Source organism: Labrus mixtus, chromosome 12, assembly GCF_963584025.1.
Source record: "Labrus mixtus chromosome 12, fLabMix1.1, whole genome shotgun sequence".
NCBI classification, from domain to species: domain Eukaryota; kingdom Metazoa; phylum Chordata; class Actinopteri; order Labriformes; family Labridae; genus Labrus; species Labrus mixtus.
In genome coordinates, this window is record NC_083623.1 from 30,114,504 (window position 1) to 30,119,503 (window position 5,000).

At 43.7% G+C, this 5,000-nt stretch overlaps 15 non-coding genes and 6 pseudogenes across 15 annotated transcripts in view; all 21 read right to left on the reverse strand.

Moving 5' to 3' along the window:
* Positions 1-25: 25 nt before the first annotated feature.
* Positions 26-144, reverse strand: LOC132985949 (5S ribosomal RNA). Its single transcript, XR_009675170.1, has one exon. It is a non-coding gene; the product is annotated as a 5S ribosomal RNA (ribosomal RNA).
* A 119-nt stretch (positions 145-263) lies between these two features.
* Positions 264-382, reverse strand: LOC132985958 (5S ribosomal RNA). The gene has a single exon (XR_009675178.1). It is a non-coding gene; the product is annotated as a 5S ribosomal RNA (ribosomal RNA).
* Positions 383-504: 122 nt separating this feature from the next.
* Positions 505-623, reverse strand: LOC132986041 (5S ribosomal RNA). The gene has a single exon (XR_009675255.1). It is a non-coding gene; the product is annotated as a 5S ribosomal RNA (ribosomal RNA).
* Positions 624-745: 122 nt separating this feature from the next.
* Positions 746-864, reverse strand: LOC132985950 (5S ribosomal RNA). The gene has a single exon (XR_009675171.1). It is a non-coding gene; the product is annotated as a 5S ribosomal RNA (ribosomal RNA).
* Positions 865-983: 119 nt separating this feature from the next.
* Positions 984-1,102, reverse strand: LOC132985960 (5S ribosomal RNA). The gene has a single exon (XR_009675180.1). It is a non-coding gene; the product is annotated as a 5S ribosomal RNA (ribosomal RNA).
* A 354-nt stretch (positions 1,103-1,456) lies between these two features.
* On the reverse strand, positions 1,457-1,575 carry LOC132986042 (5S ribosomal RNA). Its single transcript, XR_009675256.1, has one exon. It is a non-coding gene; the product is annotated as a 5S ribosomal RNA (ribosomal RNA).
* Positions 1,576-1,695: 120 nt separating this feature from the next.
* Positions 1,696-1,814, reverse strand: LOC132985942 (5S ribosomal RNA). Its single transcript, XR_009675163.1, has one exon. It is a non-coding gene; the product is annotated as a 5S ribosomal RNA (ribosomal RNA).
* Positions 1,815-1,934: 120 nt separating this feature from the next.
* Positions 1,935-2,053, reverse strand: LOC132986184 (5S ribosomal RNA). Its single transcript, XR_009675388.1, has one exon. It is a non-coding gene; the product is annotated as a 5S ribosomal RNA (ribosomal RNA).
* A 119-nt stretch (positions 2,054-2,172) lies between these two features.
* LOC132985913 (5S ribosomal RNA) lies at positions 2,173-2,291 on the reverse strand. The gene has a single exon (XR_009675135.1). It is a non-coding gene; the product is annotated as a 5S ribosomal RNA (ribosomal RNA).
* Positions 2,292-2,414: 123 nt separating this feature from the next.
* Positions 2,415-2,523, reverse strand: LOC132985778 (5S ribosomal RNA; annotated as a pseudogene).
* Positions 2,524-2,643: 120 nt separating this feature from the next.
* LOC132985826 (5S ribosomal RNA) lies at positions 2,644-2,752 on the reverse strand (annotated as a pseudogene).
* A 122-nt stretch (positions 2,753-2,874) lies between these two features.
* LOC132985951 (5S ribosomal RNA) lies at positions 2,875-2,993 on the reverse strand. The gene has a single exon (XR_009675172.1). It is a non-coding gene; the product is annotated as a 5S ribosomal RNA (ribosomal RNA).
* A 119-nt stretch (positions 2,994-3,112) lies between these two features.
* Positions 3,113-3,231, reverse strand: LOC132986062 (5S ribosomal RNA). The gene has a single exon (XR_009675275.1). It is a non-coding gene; the product is annotated as a 5S ribosomal RNA (ribosomal RNA).
* A 119-nt stretch (positions 3,232-3,350) lies between these two features.
* On the reverse strand, positions 3,351-3,469 carry LOC132985914 (5S ribosomal RNA). Its single transcript, XR_009675136.1, has one exon. It is a non-coding gene; the product is annotated as a 5S ribosomal RNA (ribosomal RNA).
* A 123-nt stretch (positions 3,470-3,592) lies between these two features.
* On the reverse strand, positions 3,593-3,701 carry LOC132985780 (5S ribosomal RNA; annotated as a pseudogene).
* A 120-nt stretch (positions 3,702-3,821) lies between these two features.
* LOC132985846 (5S ribosomal RNA) lies at positions 3,822-3,930 on the reverse strand (annotated as a pseudogene).
* A 122-nt stretch (positions 3,931-4,052) lies between these two features.
* LOC132985972 (5S ribosomal RNA) lies at positions 4,053-4,171 on the reverse strand. Its single transcript, XR_009675191.1, has one exon. It is a non-coding gene; the product is annotated as a 5S ribosomal RNA (ribosomal RNA).
* A 119-nt stretch (positions 4,172-4,290) lies between these two features.
* LOC132985961 (5S ribosomal RNA) lies at positions 4,291-4,409 on the reverse strand. Its single transcript, XR_009675181.1, has one exon. It is a non-coding gene; the product is annotated as a 5S ribosomal RNA (ribosomal RNA).
* Positions 4,410-4,532: 123 nt separating this feature from the next.
* On the reverse strand, positions 4,533-4,641 carry LOC132985781 (5S ribosomal RNA; annotated as a pseudogene).
* A 120-nt stretch (positions 4,642-4,761) lies between these two features.
* On the reverse strand, positions 4,762-4,870 carry LOC132985847 (5S ribosomal RNA; annotated as a pseudogene).
* Positions 4,871-4,992: 122 nt separating this feature from the next.
* LOC132985973 (5S ribosomal RNA) overlaps positions 4,993-5,000 on the reverse strand; it is a 119-nt gene continuing 111 nt past the window's right edge. The window contains exon 1 of the ribosomal RNA XR_009675192.1: positions 4,993-5,000. This exon is cut by the window's right edge and continues 111 nt beyond it. This is a non-coding gene — a ribosomal RNA (5S ribosomal RNA).

The window sequence follows — 5,000 nt, forward strand, 5'->3', positions numbered from 1 at the left end:
AAACATATGATCAAAAAAATTAAAAAGCTTACAGCACCTGGTATTCCCAGGCGGTCTCCCATCCAAGTACTAACCAGGCCCGACCCTGCTTAGCTTCCGAGATCGGACGAGATCAGGCGTGTTCAGGGTGGTTTGGCCGTAAGCCATTATTGTGTGCAGACAGGGGCCTTTTAAAGATGTCATGCCCTTGATTCTGGCTGAATTTTTGGACATGTGAATATGTCTCTATATGATAAAAAAAAACATGATCAAAAAAATGAAAAAGCTTACAGCACCTGGTATTCCCAGGCGGTCTCCCATCCAAGTACTAACCAGGCCCGACCCTGCTTAGCTTCTGAGATCGAACGAGATCGGGCGTGTTCAGGGTGGTATGGCCGTAAGCCATTATTGTCTGCAGACAGGGGCCTTTTAAAGATGTCATGCCCTTGATTCTGGCTGAATTTTTGGACATGTGAATATGTCTCTATATGATAAAAAAAAAACATATGATCAAAAAAATGAAAAAACTTACAGCACCTGGTATTCCCAGGCGGTCTCCCATCCATGTACTAACCAGGCCCTACCCTGCTTAGCTTCCGAGATCGGACGAGATCAGGCGTGTTCAGGGTGGTATGGCCGTAAGCCATTATTGTGTGCAGAAAGGGGCCTTTTAAAGATATCATGCCCTTGATTCTGGCTGAATTTTTGGACATGTGAATATGTCTCTATATGATAAAAAAAAAACATATGATCAAAAAAATGAAAAAGCTTACAGCACCTGGTATTCCCAGGCGGTCTCCCATCCAAGTACTAACCAGGCCCGACCCTGCTTAGCTTCCGAGATCGGACGAGATCAGGCGTGTTCAGGGTGGTTTGGCCGTAAGCCATTATTGTGTGCAGACAGGGGCCTTTTAAAGATGTCATGCCCTTGATTCTGGCTGAATTTTTGGACATGTGAATATGTCTCTATATGATAAAAAAAAACATGATCAAAAAAATGAAAAAGCTTACAGCACCTGGTATTCCCAGGCGGTCTCCCATCCAAGTACTAACCAGGCCCGACCCTGCTTAGCTTCTGAGATCGAACGAGATCGGGCGTGTTCAGGGTGGTATGGCCGTAAGCCATTATTGTCTGCAGACAGGGGCCTTTTAAAGATGTCATGCCCTTGATTCTGGCTGAATTTTTGGACATGTGAATATGTCTCTCTATGATAAAAAAAAAACATATGATCAAAAAAATAAAAAAAGCTTACAGCGTCTGGTATTCCCAGGCGGTCTCCCATCCAAGTACTAACCAGGCCCGACGCTGCTTAGCTTCCAAGATCGGACAAGTTCAGGGTGGTATGTCCTTAAGCCATTATTGTGTGCAGAAAGGGGCCTTTTAAAGATGTCATGCCCTTGATTCTGGCTGAATTTTTGGACATGTGAATATGTCTCTATATGATAAAAAAAAAACATATGATCAAAAAAATGAAAAAACTTACAGCACCTGGTATTCCCAGGCGGTCTCCCATCCATGTACTAACCAGGCCCTACCCTGCTTAGCTTCCGAGATCGGACGAGATCAGGCGTGTTCAGGGTGGTATGGCCGTAAGCCATTATTGTGTGCAGACAGGGGCCTTTTAAAGATGTCATGCCCTTGATTCTGGCTGAATTTTTGGACATGTGAATATGTCTCTATATGATAAAAAAAACATATGATCAAAAAAATGAAAAAGCTTACAGCACCTGGTATTCCCAGGCGGTCTCCCATCCAAGTACTAACCAGGCCCGACCCTGCATAGCTTCCGAGATCGGACGAGATCGGGCGTGTTCAGGGTGGTATGGCCGTAAGCCATTATTGTGTGCAGAAAGGGGCCTTTTAAAGATGTCATGCCCTTGATTCTGGCTGAATTTTTGGACATTTGAATATGTCTCTATATGATAAAAAAAACATGTGATCAAAAAAATGAAAAAGCTTACAGCGTCTGGTATTCCCAGGCGGTCTCCCATCCAAGTACTAACCAGGCCCGACCCTGCATAGCTTCCGAGATCGGACGAGATCGGGCGTGTTCAGGGTGGTATGGCCGTAAGCCATTATTGTGTGCAGAAAGGGGCCTTTTAAAGATGTCATGCCCTTGATTCTGGCTGAATTTTTGGACATGTGAATATGTCTCTATATGATAAAAAAAAACATGATCAAAAAAATGAAAAAGCTTACAGCACCTGGTATTCCCAGGCGGTCTCCCATCCAAGTACTAACCAGGCCCGACCCTGCTTAGCTTCTGAGATCGAATGAGATCGGGCGTGTTCAGGGTGGTATGGCCGTAAGCCATTATTGTCTGCAGACAGGGGCCTTTTAAAGATGTCATGCCCTTGATTCTGGCTGAATTTTTGGACATGTGAATATGTCTCTCTATGATAAAAAAAAAACATATGATCAAAAAAATAAAAAAAGCATACAGCGTCTGGTATTCCCAGGCGGTCTCCCATCCAAGTACTAACCAGGCCCGACCCTGCTTAGCTTCCAAGATCGGACGAGTTCAGGGTGGTTTGGCCGTAAGCCATTATTGTGTGCAGAAAGGGGCCTTTTAAAGATGTCATGCCCTTGATTCTGGCTGAATTTTTGGACATGTGAATATGTCTCTATATGATAAAAAAAACATATGATCAAAAAAATGAAAAAGCTTACAGCACCTGGTATTCCTAGGCGGTCTCCCATCCAAGTATTAACCAGGCCCCACCCTGCTTTGCTTCTGAGATCGGGCGTGTTCAGGGTGGTATGGACGTAAGGCATTATTGTGTGCAGAAAGGGGCCTTTTAAAGATATCATGCCCTTGATTCTGGCTGAATTTTTGGACATGTGAATATGTCTCTATATGATAAAAAAAAAACATATGATCAAAAAAATTAAAAAGCTTACAGCACCTGGTATTCCCAGGCGGTCTCCCATCCAAGTACTAACCAGGCCCGACCCTGCTTAGCTTCCGAGATCGGACGAGATCAGGCGTGTTCAGGGTGGTTTGGCCGTAAGCCATTATTGTGTGCAGACAGGGGCCTTTTAAAGATGTCATGCCCTTGATTCTGGCTGAATTTTTGGACATGTGAATATGTCTCTATATGATAAAAAAAAACATGATCAAAAAAATGAAAAAGCTTACAGCCCCTGGTATTCCCAGGCGGTCTCCCATCCAAGTACTAACCAGGCCCGACCCTGCTTAGCTTCTGAGATCGAACGAGATCGGGCGTGTTCAGGGTGGTATGGCCGTAAGCCATTATTGTGTGCAGAAAGGGGCCTTTTAAAGATGTCATGCCCTTGATTCTGGCTGAATTTTTGGACATGTGAATATGTCTCTATATGATAAAAAAAAACATGATCAAAAAAATGAAAAAGCTTACAGCACCTGGTATTCCCAGGCGGTCTCCCATCCAAGTACTAACCAGGCCCGACCCTGCTTAGCTTCTGAGATCGAATGAGATCGGGCGTGTTCAGGGTGGTATGGCCGTAAGCCATTATTGTCTGCAGACAGGGGCCTTTTAAAGATGTCATGCCCTCTATTCTGGCTGAATTTTTGGACATGTGAATATGTCTCTCTATGATAAAAAAAAAACATATGATCAAAAAAATAAAAAAAGCATACAGCGTCTGGTATTCCCAGGCGGTCTCCCATCCAAGTACTAACCAGGCCCGACCCTGCTTAGCTTCCAAGATCGGACGAGTTCAGGGTGGTTTGGCCGTAAGCCATTATTGTGTGCAGAAAGGGGCCTTTTAAAGATGTCATGCCCTTGATTCTGGCTGAATTTTTGGACATGTGAATATGTCTCTATATGATAAAAAAAACATATGATCAAAAAAATGAAAAAGCTTACAGCACCTGGTATTCCTAGGCGGTCTCCCATCGAAGTATTAACCAGGCCCCACCCTGCTTTGCTTCTGAGATCGGGCGTGTTCAGGGTGGTATGGACGTAAGGCATTATTGTGTGCAGAAAGGGGCCTTTTAAAGATATCATGCCCTTGATTCTGGCTGAATTTTTGGACATGTGAATATGTCTCTATATGATAAAAAAAAAACATATGATCAAAAAAATTAAAAAGCTTACAGCACCTGGTATTCCCAGGCGGTCTCCCATCCAAGTACTAACCAGGCCCGACCCTGCTTAGCTTCCGAGATCGGACGAGATCAGGCGTGTTCAGGGTGGTTTGGCTGTAAGCCATTATTGTGTGCAGACAGGGGCCTTTTAAAGATGTCATGCCCTTGATTCTGGCTGAATTTTTGGACATGTGAATATGTCTCTATATGATAAAAAAAAACATGATCAAAAAAATGAAAAAGCTTACAGCACCTGGTATTCCCAGGCGGTCTCCCATCCAAGTACTAACCAGGCCCGACCCTGCTTAGCTTCTGAGATCGAACGAGATCGGGCGTGTTCAGGGTGGTATGGCCGTAAGCCATTATTGTCTGCAGACAGGGGCCTTTTAAAGATGTCATGCCCTCTATTCTGGCTGAATTTTTGGACATGTGAATATGTCTCTCTATGATAAAAAAAAAACATATGATCAAAAAAATAAAAAAAGCATACAGCGTCTGGTATTCCCAGGCGGTCTCCCATCCAAGTACTAACCAGGCCCGACCCTGCTTAGCTTCCAAGATCGGACGAGTTCAGGGTGGTTTGGCCGTAAGCCATTATTGTGTGCAGAAAGGGGCCTTTTAAAGATGTCATGCCCTTGATTCTGGTTGAATTTTTGGACATGTGAATATGTCTCTATATGATAAAAAAAACATATGATCAAAAAAATGAAAAAGCTTACAGCACCTGGTATTCCTAGGCGGTCTCCCATCGAAGTATTAACCAGGCCCCACCCTGCTTTGCTTCTGAGATCGGGCGTGTTCAGGGTGGTATGGACGTAAGGCATTATTGTGTGCAGAAAGGGGCCTTTTAAAGATATCATGCCCTTGATTCTGGCTGAATTTTTGGACATGTGAATATGTCTCTATATGATAAAAAAAAAACATATGATCAAAAAAATTAAAAAGCTTACA